Source organism: Bombina bombina, chromosome 9, assembly GCF_027579735.1.
Source record: "Bombina bombina isolate aBomBom1 chromosome 9, aBomBom1.pri, whole genome shotgun sequence".
NCBI classification, from domain to species: Eukaryota; Metazoa; Chordata; class Amphibia; order Anura; family Bombinatoridae; genus Bombina; species Bombina bombina.
The window spans coordinates 155509863-155528217 of NC_069507.1; the positions used below are offsets into that span (position 1 = coordinate 155509863).

Here is an 18355-nt window from a genome sequence, read left to right on the forward strand (position 1 = left end):
TTTGGTTTGATTCGGTTCGGTTCAGAAATTCGGAATTTCGGTAAGTGTTAGGTGGGATTAGACTAGTATTATGTACTGTATATTAGGTGTAACCCATAGTAGAGTGATATAACCTAATATACTGTACAATACTAGTGTAATCCATGGCCATCTGAATTTACTGAATAAATCCGAAGTAATTCGGATTTATTCGCAAAATTCAGCAGTATTTTAATTCGGAAATTCGGTTCGATCCGAATCGCCGAATTTTCCAAATTTTCAGAATTTCCGAATCGAACCGAACCGAATTGCACATATCTAGAAGACATTATAAATTCTGAATCATTTAGCTGTTATTTTTTACTTATGCTTTGACCACATACCTTTTGCCTCTGGGAAAACTCCCTTGAAAAGCCTGTGAAAAAAAAACCTGTTTTGCCAGCTTTTATGTTCCATGTGTCATGTGAAGCTTTACTATATCAAAAGGTGAATCGTGGAATGTAAATTAGAATGGCTTAGAAAATAATTTTAAAAAAATCACTCTGATTAAGTGGAATGGATGTCACTGTATTTTTAGCTCTGTATATATAAATATGTGTGTGTTTATTATTTACATAAAAACAAATCATTTTTAGTTTATTATTTAAAGGAACAGTCTACAATATAATTGTTAATGTTTTAAAAGATAGATAATCCCTTTATTGCCCATTCCCCAGTTTTACAGCCCCCTGATCACATGACTTTTTATTTATTATCTATTGACTTGCATTTAGTACTGTGTTGTGCTAACTCTTAAACAACTCCTCGGACGTGAGCACAATGGTATCTATATGGCCCACATGAACTAGCAGTCTCCTGTTGTGAAAAGCAACTAAAAAGTATGTGATAAGAGGCTGTCTTTAGTGGCTTAGTAACAGGCAGAAATTAAGAGGTTTACACGTTTTAAAGTATATTAATATAACAATGTTGGTTGTGCAAAGCTGGTCAATGGGTAGTAAAGGCGTTATCATTTTAAACAATAACAATTTTAGTGTAGACTGTCCCTTTAAATAAAAAGACTCATTTAGAAAGCTTATAAACCTCATTTCTAGGATGATGGATTACAAGTTATAGGTTATGTCTGTAATGGTAGTCTGCAGATATGGTGGAACAGGTTTGTTTAGCCCCAATTTTGGAGTACAATACTTACAAAGTATTTAAGGATGGTTTAGGTTATTTAAGGATCGATCTGCTGGAAACATAATGAAAAACTGAAGCTTAGAGAGTCAGAGAGGGAAATACTGGAATCCTGACGTTTTACATCATCCAATTCTGAATATGTACATCTGTACTAAAATGAAATAAATGTAAAGTGTTTTTCTGACTCCAGTCACCAAGTAAGATGATTATATATTGTAAAAAATAGATCCAAAATAACAAGCCACTAAAAAAGTTCTCTACTAGAAAAGTAAAAAAAAAAAATTTTTCTTAAAGGGACACTGAACCCACATTTTTTTATTTGTGATTCAGATAGAATATGACATTTTAAGCAACTTTCTAATTTACTCCTATTATAAAAATGTTGTCATTCTCTTTGTATCTTTATTTGAAATGCAAGAATGTAAGTTTAAATGCCGGCCCATTTTTGGTGAACAACCTGGGTTGTTCTTGTTGATTGGTGGATAAATTCATCCACCAATAAAAAAGTGCTGTCCAGAGTACTGAACCAAAAAACTTAGATGCCTTCTTTTTTAAATAAAGATAGCAAGAGAACGAAGACAAATTGATAATAGGAGTAAAATAGAAAGTTGCTTAAAATTGCCTGCTCTGTCTGAATCACGAAAGAAAAAATTTGGGTTCAGTGTCCCTTTAATAGTACCACCAGAGTATTTGTAGTTTGATAAGCCTTGTGTATACAGGTTAGTAAGTCCTTTAAAAAACAAACAAAAAAAACCATATTATGCGGCCTAATAATAAAAAAAGACAATGCAAATGCACTTAGTTTGAATCTGAAATGAGTAGTAGATCATACATTTATTCTAACAAATGTCAAAGTTTTCCTTCTAAATGCATCATGTGACAGCCATCAGCCAATCACAAAATGCATGCACGTATATCCTGTGAATCTTGCACATGCTCAGTAGGAGCTTCTGCCTCAGAAATTTTGTGCACATTTAGAGAATGGAAGTGAATTGGAAAGTTGTTGTATTAGAAAGCAAGGGTTTTGAATGGGAATTCACCAGATATGAAAAGTGAGCTCTGAAGAATAATTGGCACCTAAATAAGTACAGGGGTAATAGGACTATTTGGAAGAATGACATTGCATACAGTACTACCTTATCAGTAAAATATCAAAGGGACACTAAACACTAAGGGGCCGATTTAACAACGGCTGAATGGCCCCTAATAGCCCCCTGTTTCCGAGCGAGACAGACCACTGCCTCTTAACTCATATGCCTCCTCAGAGGCTGCGGTCTGCAATCTGCCCGATCGTGTACAATCGGGTTGATTGACAACCCCTGCTAGTGGCCGATTGGCCACGAATCTGCAGCATCTGCAGTTTACCAGAACTGCTTGTGCAATGTTAAATGCCAATAGCGTATGCTGTCGGCATTCAGCGATGTCTGGTGGACATTATCCGCTATAATGGATAATGTCCGCCAGACATTGATAAATCAGTCCCTATGGGCTAGATTACAAGAGTTGCTCTAACGTTATTAAAATACTGTGCCCGTGTTAAATTGCGCTTATCAAGTTAGTGTGACTTAAGACCTCGAGTAAAGGGATAGGGCGAACATTAAATCTCCAGTAAACACCTCATAAATACAATAAAATAAACTGTTACACTCATATATGCACTGAAAAGAAATATTCATATAAATATAAAAAATATTTTATATGGGTTAAAAGGTATGTGGTATATCACAAGGTGTTTGAATGGAAAGGGCTACAATATTTATATACATGTGTATATACATGTTTTTAAAAATGTTTTTTACAATGTTTTTAAAAAGGTAGCTTATACTACAGTATAAAGTTCCCATGGTAAATGCTTGATCAGATAACAATAGACAATGTTCCAATGTATAATAATATCATGAAAAAACACTGAAAACACCTGTTTTGCTTCCTTTTCTAAGCCATTTAATCCATAATATCAGCCACCATTTGAAAAGAAGAAAACAAAAACAAAAAAATATTTCAGGGACAAGTTTTTGCCTAGGCTGACTAGACATGTACCTTGTGTGGTGGTTTAGGAGGGGGGCTGCATTCTTGTGACTTCTTGCAACTTGTGGGGAATCCCCCTTTTTGCACCCATATAATAATATTTTCAAAAATGTACTTACAAAACAGTAGTAGTTGTGGCTTTTACTGAAGGGCAGTGGTCCCAGCAAAGTGAAAGTGAGGTACCTGGAGCCAGTTCAGCATGCGCTCTAGGCATAGGCAATAGCAGACAAAATGTAGAGTGCTAGACAAATCTGTCTCAAGCACCGTCCTTGGAACATAATGTTTCATTCTAAAAAGAATCCCCATGAAGGAACTCCCCTCATAAAAAAGAACAATATATATGCACCTTTGAGCCCTTCCCAGTCAAACACCTTGTCATATACCATATCCCTTTAAACACTTTTTATACAATTATTGCAATAATAAACTTATATTTAATATGTATATATGAGTGTAATAATTTATTTTAATATGTTTTACTTGTGTAATGTTCTGTTATACTTTTAATCTATTTTGACTCCTAACACTTTACTTCAGGTCTTGAGGGCAACATATAATTCAACTTGTAATATGAGGAATGTTTAGTGTGGCTGTGCTATCTAGAGATGTGTCAGGGTGCCAGGAATCAGACTGAGACGAGAAGTGCAAAAATAATCACACCTTTATTAATAACAAAAAAATAATAAAAAGTCCACAAGTCAAATTACAAGCCAGGAGTCAAAACCAGAGCTGGTAGTCAGACGAGCCGAGTCAGGAGCCAAAGCGAATAGTCAGACGAGCCGGAATCAGGAACAAGGAAAACAGCAGAATCAGGAACAAGCCAGAGATCAGGAACCAGGAAGGACGTCAGACAGCCAGGTAATACACAGGAACTCTCACAAACAGGTCTGAGACAACGCAAAGGCAAAGCATACTAAACAGAGGCCCTTTAAATAATAAGTGATGACATCACAATTCTGAGACTGCATCCTGTCTCACACAGATCATGCACACCAGTCTGGCCATAAAAGGAAGTGCAGGAAATGAGCAGCCTCCCCCACAATGCACCATAGTCAGCAAGCAGTGATGTGCAGTCACTAGAGGCAGGTGAGGCAGTGGTTCACCTCTCATATGGGCAAAAATATATATTTTTTTTATTTAAAATGTATTTTTTTTCCCCCAGCATTTTTTTTTTTCACAGCTATATGTTGTGCAATGAAGAGGCACAAGCAGGTCTGCCCACCATTACACAACATGCTGCGCCATCTACTGGATGAAAGTGGTTAAGATCATTGCATGGCCCATTAACTGCTTATTTGAGGCAGTCCTATTTGGGCTGAACCAATCCAGTGAGAGGCATTAGTAAATGGAACTTAAAGTTGGGGCTGGATGTTAAATGATATAAAATAAAACAAAAACGGAAAAAAACAACTTTCATTTATTTTGTTGCTGTCCTGTGAACCTGCTAGCTTTGCTAAAGTGAAAAAGAGAGTTCTGTTCTTCCCCTCTAAGTGCAGTGGAATGTGCCACTGTCACTTCCTGAATCCTTACAGAGCAGGAAGAGAGAGGCACAGAGAGCACTGTTTCAGCCCCATCTTATTAAAGTAAGATTTTACTGAAAAGGATTCTGTTAGTGAAAATGATAATTCAATGAATGTGGTTTAGTGTTTTTTTTACTCTTTTACAGCAAAGGATCGTTTTTGTATTTTGTTTACTCAAACTTTACACCCACTAACTTAGCAGCTTGCCTCTGTACTGCACACTAATGTATGGTCTCATTTAGTTATAGTCTCACTTAGTTATAGTCTCACTTAGTCTCTGTAGCTTTGCTGTTTTATTACTTAAAAATGCAGTGGTCCCTCTCCCCCCCCCCCTTGTATGTGTGTGTGTGTGTGTGTCTCTCTCTCTATCCATCTCTCTCCTTATGTGTTGTTCTCCCCCATGGTCTCTTTCTCTCTCTGTCTCTCTTCCTCCCCCTCAGACTCTCTCATCCCTTATGTGTCTCTAACCCTCTGTGTGTGATTGTGTCTCTCTCTAACCCTCTGTGTGTGATTGTGTGTCTCTCTCTCTCTCTCTCTCTATCTCTAACCCTCTGTGTGTGATTGTGTCTCTCTCTAACCCTATGTGTGTGATTGTGTCTCTCTCTAACCCTATGTGTGTGATTGTGTCTCTCTCTCTCTTTCTCTCTAACCCTCTGTGTGTGATTGTGTCTCTCTCTAACCCTCTGTGTGTGATTGTGTCTCTCTCTAACCCTCTGTGTGTGATTGTGTGTCTCTCTAACCCTCTGTGTGTGATTGTGTCTCTCTCTCTCTATCTCTAACCCTCTGTGTGTGATTGTGTCTATCTCTAACCCTCTGTGTGTGATTGTGTCTCTCTCTCTCTTTCTCTCTAACCCTCTGTGTGTGATTGTGTCTCTCTCTAACCCTCTGTGTGTGATTGTGTCTCATTCTAACCCTCTGTGTGTGATTGTCTCTCTCTCTCTCTCTCTCTCTCTCTCTCTCTCTCTCTCTCTTTCTCTCTCTCTATCTTCTAACCCTCTGTGTGTGATTGTGTCTCTCTCTAACCCTCTGTGTGTGATTGTGTCTCTCTCTCTCTCTTTCTCTCTAACCCTCTGTGTGTGATTGTCTCTCTCTCTCTCTCTCTCTCTCTCTCTCTCTTTCTCTCTAACCCTCTGTGTGTGATTGTGTCTCTCTCTCTCTCTTTCTCTCTAACCCTCTGTGTGTGATTGTCTCTCTCTCTCTCTCTCTCTCTCTCTCTCTCTCTCTCTCTTTCTTTCTCTCTCTAACCCTCTGTGTGTGATTGTGTGTCTCTCTCTCTTTCTCTCTCTCTCTAACCCTCTGTGTGTGATTGTGTCTCTCTCTCTTTCTCTCTCTCTAACCCTCTGTGTGTGATTGTGTCTCTCTCTAACCCTCTGTGTGTGATTGTGTCTCTCTCTTTCTCTCTCTCTCTCTAACCCTCTGTGTGTGATTGTGTCTCTCGCTCTCTCTCTAACCCTCTGTGTGTGATTGTGTCTCTTGCACTCTCTCTAACCCTCTGTGTGTGATTGTGTGTCTCTCTCTCTCTCTTTCTCTCTAACCCTCTGTGTGTGATTGTGTCTCTCTCTCTCTCTTTCTTTCTCTCTCTAACCCTCTGTGTGTGATTGTGTCTCTCTCTCTCTTTCTCTCTCTCTAACCCTCTGTGTGTGATTGTGTCTCTCTCTAACCCTCTGTGTGTGATTGTGTCTCTCTCTCTTTCTCTCTCTCTAACCCTCTGTGTGTGATTGTGTCTCTCTCTCTTTCTCTCTCTCTAACCCTCTGTGTGTGATTGTGTCTCTCTCTAACCCTCTGTGTGTGATTGTGTCTCTCTCTTTCTCTCTCTCTCTCTAACCCTCTGTGTGTGATTGTGTCTCTCGCTCTCTCTCTAACCCTCTGTGTGTGATTGTGTCTCTCGCTCTCTCTCTAACCCTCTGTGTGTGATTGTGTCTCTCGCGCTCTCTCTAACCCTCTGTGTGTGATTGTGTCTCTCTCTTTCTCTCTCTCTCTAACCCTCTGAGTGTGATTGTGTCTCTTTCTTTCTCTCTCTCTCTCTAACCCTCTGTGTGTGATTGTGTCTCTCTTTCTCTAACCCTCTGTATGTGATTGAATCATTGTGTGTCTCTCTCTCTTTCTCTCTCTCTAACCCTCTGTGTGTGATTGTCTCTCTCTCTCTCTTTATTTCTCTCTCTCTCTAACCCTCTGTGTGTGATTGTGTGTCTCTCTCTCTTTCTCTCTCTAACCCGCTGTGTGTGATTGTGTCTCTCTCTCTTTCTCTCTCTCTCTAACCCTCTGTGTGTGATTGTGTCTCTCTCTCTTTCTCTCTCTCTAACCCCTCTGTGTGTGATTGTCTCTCTCTCTTTCTCTCTCTCTCTAACCCTCTGTGTGTGATTGTGTCTCTCTCTCTTTCTCTCTCTCTAACCCTCTGTGTGTGATTGTGTCTCTCTCTCTTTCTCTCTCTCTCTAACCCCTCTGTGTGTGATTGTCTCTCTCTCTTTCTCTCTCTCTCTAACCCCTCTGTGTGTGATTGTGTCTCTCTCTCTTTCTCTCTAACCCTCTGTGTCTCTCTCCCCCGTCTGTCTCTCCCTCTCCCCCCGAATGCTTTTCTGTGTTTCTGTCTACCTTTTATTTATTTAATTAATGAATTGATAGTGCCACCTGATGGTGTGGCTTTATTTAAAGGGGTGAGGCCAAGCTCCCCACCATCTTTAAATTTCACCAGCCGCCACTGGATCAAGACATTTTTATATTTACTGCATAATGAAAGAATCTATAAGCATAATTTGCAGCATTAAAGTAAAAAGTATGTTTTAAACATATTTTAATGGGCATGGATTTCTAGATCTCATAATCAGAGCAAGCATTGTGTTACCTGGCAAGAGTTTCTGTTACAATCCTTTTAGACTAAAATCAGATGTTTACCAGTGACGTGCAGTGACGTCAGAGGCTGGTGAGGCAGTGGCTAGGATACGCCTTCATTCTTTAGATATCCTTTGTTGAAGAAATAGCAATGCACATGGATGAGCCAATCACATGTGGTATCTATGTGCAGCCACCAATCAGCAGCTACTGAGCATATTTAGATATGATTTTCAACAAAGGATATCAAAAGAATGAAAAAAAATAGATATTAGATGTAAATTGGAAAGTTATTTAAATTTGCATATGGGATTGATATGGGTTTCATGTCCCTTTAAATGGTGTCTTGGAAAACTGGTCAACTTAGTAGACAGCAAGATAGTTGAGTAAAATGGCTGCCAGCAGCACATGGCAAACAAAACAGGGAAAAAACCCTGACAGTACCCTCCCCTCAACCACCCCTCCCCCACGGGAGGACAAAAGGCTTATTGGGGAAACGGGCATGGAAGGCACGGAGGTGGGCGGGAGCATGAACATCAGAGAAGGGAACCCAAGAACGCTCCTCCGAACCGTAGCCCCTCCAGTGAACCAAATACTGTACACGGCCCCTGGACATACGAGAGTCAATAATGCTGCTGACCTCATACTCCTCATGGTTGTCAACAAAGATAGGATGGGGACGAGGCAAAACAGTGGTAAACCGATTACAAACCAATGGTTTCAAGAGGGAGACATGAAAAACATTGGAGATGCGCATTGCAGGAGGAAGGTCAAGAGCGTAGGCCACAGTATTGACCTGTCGGAGTATTCGAAAAGGACCAACATAACGGGGAGCCAGTTTATTGGAAGGCACACAAAGGTTCAAGTTGCGCAAACGGATACTCAGCCGGCAAATTTCAGGTACCCCTCTCCTATGTTAGTGTGATCCAATACTCGTCTGAGCAAGATCAACTGCATACGAGAGTGAACTGTTCATTTCTTCTACAGCAATTCCTGCTTGATATCACAAACTACTATCCATTTCTTTGACCGGTCATTGTTGATATTATTATCTTGTCTGTCTATATAGACCTGTTTTACAAGGCAGCAAGTACCTTTGTTTAATTTGGCAGCAAGCCTTACTGTATTTCACATTATTGTATACTGGACGTCCAGTCAGTTAGCATTTTAATGTATTCTTTTAATTTTTGTTTTTAATTTACTTATTTATACATAGGTGTTCTTAGCTCTATTTAGAGCACTGCTACTGCAATTTTTTATCTAGGATTAGCCTGGTACTAGTGTATAGGATAGTTATAAATACCTACCTATTGTAATTTGCTTATTCGAGCTCATCCTTAGAGTTAGGCTATATAATTTTATCCACCTTGACACTAGATACTACGTGTGTTTTTTCATTTAGGATTTATTACTTTTTACTCCTTATTGTTATAAATAAATGTGTAGGTTTTATATTATATTTGACCTCTGTCTTTATTTCAATATTATTTGGCCTTCCAATTATATTAAATACTTGTGGATAAATTCCATTTATATTTGATCATTGTTACTTTTAAATATCACTGACAATTTATAAAATATATTTCCCATCTCTCATTTGGGTGTATTTACTCCCTCATACTATACTGAGAATTTTCATCTATTTTGTGATCACCTACCTTAGCTGTTAGCGCCAGTACTATTCTCTTTGTTTTCAAGTTGCGGAAGGACAGCCAAACTCTCTCACCAACCTGGTAGGAAGGCGCGGGCAGACGCCTACGATCAGCCTGGAACTTTTGGCGCTGCATAGAACGATGAAGGCAATCCTGAATCTGCACCCATGTGGAACAGAGTTGCCAGAGATGCTCCTCCAAAGCCGGAATACCCTGAGACATGAATGAATCGGGCAACAAGGATGGTTGAAACCCATAATTTGCCATGAACGGGGATAACTTGGAGGAAGCATTAATAGCACTATTACGAGCAAACTCTGCCCAAGGTAACAGTTCAGACCAATTATTGTGGTGATCTGAGACATAGCAACGGAGGAACTGTTCAAGAGCTTGATTATACCGTTCCGCAGCCCCACTGGATTGAGGGTGATATGCCGAGGAGAAGGAAAGCTGGATCCCCATTTGAGCACAAAAGGAATGCCAATATCTGGAGACAAACTGGCTACCTCAGTCCGACATTATCTCCTTGGGTAACCCATGTAAACAGAAGAACTCCCGGGCAAAAATTGAAGCAAGCTCCTGAGCAGTAGGCAACTTCATCAAGGGAATGCAATGTAACATTTTAGAAAAACGGTCAACCACCATAAGGATAACAGTATTGCCATTGGAAACAGGGAGCTCGACAATGAAGTCCATGGAAATATGTGTCCAAGGACGCTCACCATTAGCAATAGGTTGAAGAAGACCCACAGGAAGACGTTGAGGAGTCTTATTCTGTGCACAAACTGAGCAGGAGGCAACATACGCAGCAACATCAGAATGAAGACCTGGCCACCAGAATTGCAGAGTGACAGACCAAATCATTTGGTTCTTGCCTGGGTGACCTGCAGCTTTAGGATAGTGGTAAGTATGCAAAAGTTTAGTTCGAAGATTCTCAGGAACAAAACTCTTACCCCAAGGTTTCTCAGGAGGTGCATTGGTTAGTGCAGCCAGGATCTCCTCCCCCAAGGGAGAAGTCAAATTAGTACGTATGGTAGCTAAAATATGGTCAGGAGGTATAACAGGAGTAGGTACAGACTCCTCCTTGGACAGAGGGGAAAATTGTCGAGAGAGGGCATCAGCCCTAACATTCTTACTACCAGGCAGGTAGGAGACCACATAATTAAACCGAGAGAAAAATAGCGCCCATCTGGCCTGTCGGGATGACAAACGTTTTGCTTCAGATAGATAAGTTAAATTCTTGTGGTCAGTAAGAATGAGCACTGGCACGCTAGTACCCTCGAGAAGATGCCTCCATTCCTTGAGTGCCAAAATTATGGCCAGTAATTCCCTGTCGCCACTCCGCTGGAGACAATTTCTTAGAGAAGAAACCACACGGATGCAAGTAACCGTCAGGCGTAGGACGTTGAGACAAGAGGGCACCTACTCCAGTTTTAGACGCATCAACCTCAAGAACGAAAGGCAGGACAGGGTTAGGATGAGCCAGAACTGGAGCGGAAGCAAAGGCAGTCTTAAGACTATCAAAGGCCTTAATGGCAGTAGGTGACCAATGGAGTGGATAATTCTCTTTACGGGTCATGTCTGTGATAGGTTTGACCAAGGAAAAAAAGTTTTTAATAAACTTTCTATAGTAATTGGCGAACCCCAAAAACATTGAATAGACCGAAGACCAACTGGGCGAGGCCATTGCAGAACTGCAGATAACTTGTCAGGATCCATGGAGAACCATGCAACAGAGATAACATAACCTAGGAAGGTTACTTGAGTCTGATGGAACTCACATTTCTCGAGTTTACAAAACAGGCTGTTCTCATGTAGTCTCTGAAGAACCCGTGTAACATCAGAACGATAAGCCTCAAGTGTGGGTGAGTGTATGAGGATGTCGTCTAAGTACACCACAACACACTGTTGCAACATATCTCGTAGGAAATCATTAATAAATTCCTGTAAAACAGCAGGAGCATTACATAGGCCAAAGGGCATTACAAGATACTCAGACCGACTGGTAGCCTAAGGTCACAGCGCAATTACTAAGCTCTTTTTCATTTAATTTTTACCACCCTCATTTAAGTGTTTTTTTGGTTCTCACTGTGTTGGAATCTATTGAATTTATGATTTCAATAAACTCACCCCTTGTTTGAAGCCCAAGTTCGCTGGATTTCTTTTTGTTTGGAAAGATACTCATAATGCCCGCTCCTGGTGTTAAACGCTGTTTTCCATTCGTGGCCCTCCTTGATCCTAACGAGATTGTACGCTCCTCTCAAATCAAGTTTAGTAAAGACCGTAGCTCCCTTGAGGCGGTCAAAGAGTTCCATAATGAGCGGAATAGGGTAAGCATTCTTAATGGTAAGACGATTAAGACCCCTATAATCGATGCATGGTCTTAACTCGCCACCCTTTTTCTTCACAAAGAAGAAGCCAGCCCCTGCAGGAGAGCAGGATTTGCGGATGATCCCCCGCAATAGAGCATCGGCAACATACTCCTCTATAGCACAATTCTCTGCAACAGACAGAGGGTAAACCCGGCCCCGAGGAGGAATGGCTCCGGGTTGCAGGTCTATGGCACAATCGTAAGACCGGTAAGGAGGCAACGTACCGGCACGCACCTTGTCAAACACGTCTAGGAACTCTTGTTACTCCTCTGGCAATTGAGATACCAAAGAAGTGCACAAGACTTTAACTGGTTTCTGAAGACAAGTGGAAATACATTGCGGGGACCACAACTAAATTTTGGACCTGCACCAGTCGAGATTGTGCTTTTGGAGCCAGGGATAACCCAGAACAACCGGATAATGCGGAGAGTTTATCACCTGGAACTGGAGGGTTTCAAAATGGAGAGCCCCAACAGCCATGGACAACGAAGCATTTTTGTGAGTAACAAGTGCGGGCTGAAGGGGCCTGCCATCAATGGCCTCAATAGCAAGTGGAACGGACCGAGGCAAAACAGGAATGGAAGGCTTTGATACAAAAGTACTGTCAATGAAATAGTCTGCAGCACCAGACTCAACAAGAGCCTGGGTGACTATGGAGGAGTCCACCCAGGAAAGGACAACATGACCAAAGGTTTCTCCTTAAGCGGTTCCGGGGACGAGGATAAACCACCCAAGGTCTGCCCCTGACAGGACCTTAGGTGTGAGCGTTTCCCGGCCGTGTAGGACAAGACTAAAAAAGGTGGCCCTGTAACCCCACAATAGAGGCAGAGCCCCTCCCTCCTCCTAAAGGCCCTCTCTGCCGTGGAGAGACGCGTGAATCCCAACTTCATCGGCTCAGCAGTACCTGGTGACTTGGGACCAGGAGGCATGGGAGGAGAGGGAGGCATTGGTGGGAACAAGCACGTAGGAGACAACGGAACAGGAGGCTTCCGCAAGAGCTCCTTGAAAGAGGGCCTCTCTCTGAGTCTGATGTCAATTAGGATCAAAAAAGACACCAATGCCTCAAGATCCTCTGGTAAACCTCTGGCAGCAACTTCATCTTTAATCGCATCAGAGAGCCCATGAAAGAAGGTGGCAACAAGGGCTTCATCGTTCCAACCAACCTCTGCAGCATGCGTATGGAAGTCAATAGCATACTGAGCAACAGATCTTGTACCTTGCTGAATGGACATGAGTCGTTTAGCAGCAGAGGAGGAGCGAGCCAGAACATCAAATATTCTTTGAAAGGAGGCCACAAATTCAGGGTTATTTGAAATCACAAGTTTATTAGTCTCCCACAAGGGATTAGCCCAGGTAAGAACTGTGTCAAAGAGTAACGAGATGAGAAATCCCACCTTAGCTCTGTCAGAGGGAAACGCCTGAGGTAACATCTCAAAGTAAATGGCCACCTGATTAAAAAACCCTCTGCACTGAATAGGATCGCCTCCATATTGCTGAGGTAGAGGTGCAGAACCGGACATGCTCTTGGTAGGACTAGGTGCAGCAGCGGAAACAGGAGCAGCCATAACTTGTGGGACACTTTGGTCCAAATGTGCAGTGGGTTTGCAGGGCTAGTGCAAATTGATCCAAGCGGTGATCCTGTTCATCCATCCTGGAAATGATGGCAGGTAAAGGTGGATTATTAGCACCATCAGGATTCATGGCCTTTGCGTAATGTCAGGGTGCCAGGAATCAGACTGAGACGAGAAGTGCAAAAATAATCACACCTTTATTAATAACAAAAAAATAATAAAAAGTCCACAAGTCAAATAACAAGCCAGGAGTCAAAACTAGAGCTGGTAGTCAGACGAGCCGAGTCAGGAGCCAAAGCAAATAGTCAGACGAGCCGGAATCAGGAACAAGGAAAAAGCAGAGTCAGGAACAAGCCAGAGATCAGTAACCAGGAAGGACGTCAGACAGCTAGGTAATACACAGGAACTCTCACAAACAGGTCTGAGACAATGCAAAGGCAAAGCATACTGAACAGAGGCCCTTTAAATAATAAGTGATGACATCACAATTCTGAGACTGCATCCTGTCTCACACAGATGATGCACACCAGTCTGGCCATAAAAGGAAGTGCAGGAAATGAGCAGCATCCCTCACAATGCACCATAGTCAGCAAGAGAGGTGAGTAAAATGGCTGCCAGCAGCACATGGCAAACAAAACAGGGAAAAAATCCTGACAAGATGTTCATTCAGAATTTCTTTCATCAGTACTTATAACACCTACTGTAATCAATTATTTAAGATCATTAAGAAAAATTGGCACATTCTACATGATGCTTGCCCTGACATTAAAGAATTTAGTCAATGCCCTCGAGCAGTATATAGTAAGGCCTTTACATATGGCAAAGATTAGTCAGAGCAGATGTCAAGTCTGAGAATAGAGTTACTCCATTTTTTGGAAATCCCAAGGATGGCACATACCCCTGTTTGGGATGTGCACAGTATAATAGTGTGATTAAGGGTAATGAAAATTTTAAAATAACGGGATACTATGCATGTAATTCTATATATATAGTATAAGTATATCCATGTGGTCTATTATATGTAGGGGAAACCACACAGAGAATAAAGGATAGGATTAGTCAGCACAAGTAAAATATTAGGAACCCAAAAATTACATATTTACATTTCCCAGTCTATTTTCAAGAAAAGGGCCATCAAGTAAATCAGTTACGCTTTATGGCGTTAGATAAGGCACACAAAAAAGTTATGGGAGGTAATAGAAATAGGGATCTAATATACAAAGAAGAAAAATGGATCTGGAAAATAGATTCATTACATCCCAAAGGTCTAAATAAAGAATTCAACTTAAGACCCTTTATTTAATAGATTAAACTAATGGTCTGAATATTAGAGAACTGTTACCCTGAAGTTGAGTTTTTTTCCATTCATTGTTTTTCAATTTAATTTCCCTCACACTCTTGGTTAGGATTATGTAAACATTACATACATTAAGGGTTTAATACATTCTCATGTGTGTTATGAGGTTGGCCCCATACACCTGAGGGATTGGTTGTTTTTAATTGATATGTATATAAATAAGTGTGAATTTATTGTACCATCAGCTTGACAAAGGGGCAGGAGCCCGGAAACATTGCTGTAATGGCTGAATAATGGCTTTTTCATGTTTGTACTATTAAGTAATGCAGCTCTTTTCATTTGAAATGACATATATGCACCTGAGGAAACGGTCACGTACAGACCGAGAAACGTTGTGTTTAATAAAGTCCTTTTATTGATTTTAGACTTTTGCCCCGAACTTTATTTTATCTTTACCAATACGGTACTATTGCCTAATACACACTTCCTACAGTGTTTGGTCTGGATCGTTCGAGTGTGTTTGATCCACTTGATTGCTGGGTCTTGAGCTTGTTTGTGGGGTCTGGAGCCCTGTCTGTAATACCACAAGTTTGGAGTGTCGAATATCATCCAGGAAAGCACAGACTGCACGAAAAAGAGGACGTGTAGGCTACAAAACCATACCACACAGGAGTGGGAGTTAGCTGGACGACTCTAAGAGTCCAGAAGGCGTTCGTGACACTTCTCAAGTGTCTGCTATCTCCTGAGTATATTACCACTTACAGCAGCGGCGTGTCATGCCTTATTGATTTTGCACTATGTTGGCGCCTTCTTTTGTTTCACTATATCTTTTCATTTGAAACCCTTCATATATGAGTTTAACTGTAATTTTAATTGTATTTATGTTGTGTTTGATGATACTTTTTTTTCTCACTACCCCTTATGCAATCTTTTCAGTCGTACTAACCCGACGAGCGTTAAATGTGTTTGCACTCTCGCGATCATGTTTATTTTCAACTTGTAATAGCGCAAGTTAGCATGGCGCAATATTCCTATATCGCTCATATGCAACTGTTAGCGCCATTTGTAATCTAGCCCTCAGTTGGCTAACACACATGCAAGCTTTTAATTTAGCCATTAACAGCAATTCATGACATGAAAATAAATTATTTCCTAAGATTTTGAGTAATTGTACAATTAACATGTTTATTCATCTTAACACATCTCTGAAATCATAAACATTTGCATATATGTATTTTATTTTGCGTACAATTTTCATAGTTTTAATTTTATTAATGTTTTTATGCATTGAAAAACAGATATGCTGCTAAAAAAAAAGAAGAAAAAATGTGTTTTTCTAAATCTCTGAAGTGCTGCAAAAATGTGTCCAAATTTTTTTGTTGTGAATAATTTAAATACTGCCCATACACAAAGTATAGTGGGATTACAGCACCAATGATATATTTTAAAATCTTTAATAAATTGTTTTTTTGTATTGTTGTTGTTTGTTCAGGTTAGTGTATTTCTAGTAGAGAATATGATCCGATGCACGCATTGTGTGGGCTGTGAAACCTGGTATTGACTGCATGCGTCACAGTTTTCAGTAACATTCAGAGGGAGGGGAACTTCTGCTGACTCATCAACAGCAAGAGTTCTACAATCCATGTCTGTATGTATTCAAGCAAATAGTATATTTTACAAAATAATCATAGGCTAAATATAAAATGTAAGACTGTATTTCTCTAATAAAGTTACCTTTGTTTAAAAATATTTATGAACTTGATTGATAATTGTATTGGTTCCTAGAACAGATGGGCAGCAATCTTGTAACTTCTCTTTCATTGCTTTTTTAAAACTCCTTGTGAACTTTGTATCTCTAGTCAGAGGAGGTTATATGCTACAATTCTTACTTCTAGAGAACTTTATTTGTCTCTTTTGGTAAGACAGAGACCCCCCCCCCCACACACACACACACACACACCTAAATGCCATGTGGTGAATGTATAATAATTAAAAGGGGCATAAAAAAATAATACTCAATATTGCTATTTTTTTATGTTCCTTGAAGAGAACAGTACTGTTATAGTTTGTAGTAATACGTGCGATTGACAGAAATTACATGGTTCTTTTAAAATAATAACATGAACTATATTAGCCCAAGTTTAGATTTGGTGAAAGATACATTAAATTATTTGTTGCAACTGAAAAAGACATGTTTTAAACAAATTAAGGACTAGTCCTGTTTATGTATTATACTGTACATCTTACGAGATAGGTAGATAGATAGATATGCTGATTTTGATCAGCCGTATCTTCATCTGGAGTTTCAAAAAGTTTGACTTTAATAGATTAGTTTATTTTCCAATAGAATATGTGGAAGCAAAAAGTCACTAAACAAAAAGCAATGGGAATGTGTACATAGCGTAACAGCAAATATACAAGAAAAACTTGGCCAAGACATATTTAATAAAAAAGCAAATATATTCTGTCGGAGTTCTGTCATGGATGATATCCTGATGTTATTAGTATCTGGAATGGTGTGGGTTGAAAGGGAATTCCTTTGAACTGCTTAAAGGGATACGGAACCCAAAAATACATACAATGCATACAATTTTGGATAATTTTCCCATGTACTTCTATATTCAAGCTTGCTCATTCTCTGGGAACTAGCTGAACACATCTGTTAAGCCAATGACAATAGGCATATGTATGTATGCTGCCATCAAGAGAACAAAGCAAAATATATCAGAGAAGTAAAATGAAAAGTTCTTTAAAATTGTATGCCAAGTAAAATATCGGAGAGGCAAAGGATGGTGAGAACGGTCAAAAACAGCCCACAAACCACCTCCAAAGACCTATAACATCATCTTGCTGCAGATGGTGTCACTGTGCATCGTTCAACAATTCAGCGCACTTTGCACAAGGAGAAGCTGTATGGGAGAGTGATGCAGAAGAAGCCTTTTCTGAACACACGCCACAAACAGAGTCGCTTGAGGTATGCAAACGCACATTTGGACAAGCCAGCTTCATTTTAGAAGAAGGTGCTGTGGACTGATGAAACAAAGATTGAGTTATTCGGTTATATTAAGGGGCGTTATGCATGGAGTTCCAAGACAAACACTTGCTACCCACAGTAAAATTTGGTGGATGTTCTATCAAGCTGTGGGGCTGTGTGGCCAGTGCCGGTACTGGGAATCTTGTTAAAGTTGAGGGTCGCAGGGATTCCACTCAATATCCGCAGATACTTGAGAATAATGTTGAGGAATCAGTCACAAAGTTGAAGTTATACCAGAGCTGGATATTTCAACAAGACAACGACCCAAAACACTGCTCAAAATATACTCTGGCATTTATGCAGAGGAACAAGTACAATGTTCTGGAATGGCCATCACAGTCCCCCGACCTGAATATCATTGAAAATCTGTGGGGTGATTTGAAGCGGGTTGTCCATGCTCGGCAACTATCAAACCTATCTGAACTGGAGATGTTTTGCAAGGAGGAATGGTCAAAAATACCGTCATCCATAATCCAGACACTCATTACAGGCTATAGGAAGTGTCTAGAGGCTGTTATTTCTGCTAAAGGAGGCTCTACTAAATATTGATGCAATATTTCTGTTGGGGTGCCCAAATTTATGCACCTGTCTAATTTCGTTTTGATGCATATTGCACATTTTCTGTTAATCCAATAAACCTCATTTCACTACTGAAATATTACTCAGCCAGATTACGAGTTCGGCGTTATGAGTGAAAAAGCATCGTTATGGCCCATAACGCTGCTTTTTCCCTACCGCTGCTATTACAAGTCTTGTCAGAATAGCTGTACCACACACTTTTTTGGCCGTCACGCAACGTCAATACCGCACTTTTAAAAAAGTCCCTTTTCAATGGGACACACATAGCGCTGGTATTACGAGTTTGCCTCGGAGGCCAAAAAGTGAGCAGTACAG

General features: G+C 40.3%; 1 protein-coding gene across 3 annotated transcripts in view; it reads left to right on the plus strand.

Moving 5' to 3' along the window:
- Positions 1–18355, plus strand: part of LOC128640100 (calcium homeostasis modulator protein 3-like) — a 58114-nt gene that overhangs the window by 11654 nt on the left and 28105 nt on the right. Inside the window, exon 2 of one of the 3 annotated variants that reach the window (XM_053692442.1) lies at positions 15920–16075. The exons of the other annotated variants lie outside the window; for them this stretch is intronic. The gene's annotated coding sequence lies outside the window, so the exon portion shown is untranslated. The remainder of the gene's footprint in view (positions 1–15919; positions 16076–18355) is intronic. 3 annotated transcript variants of the gene reach the window in all.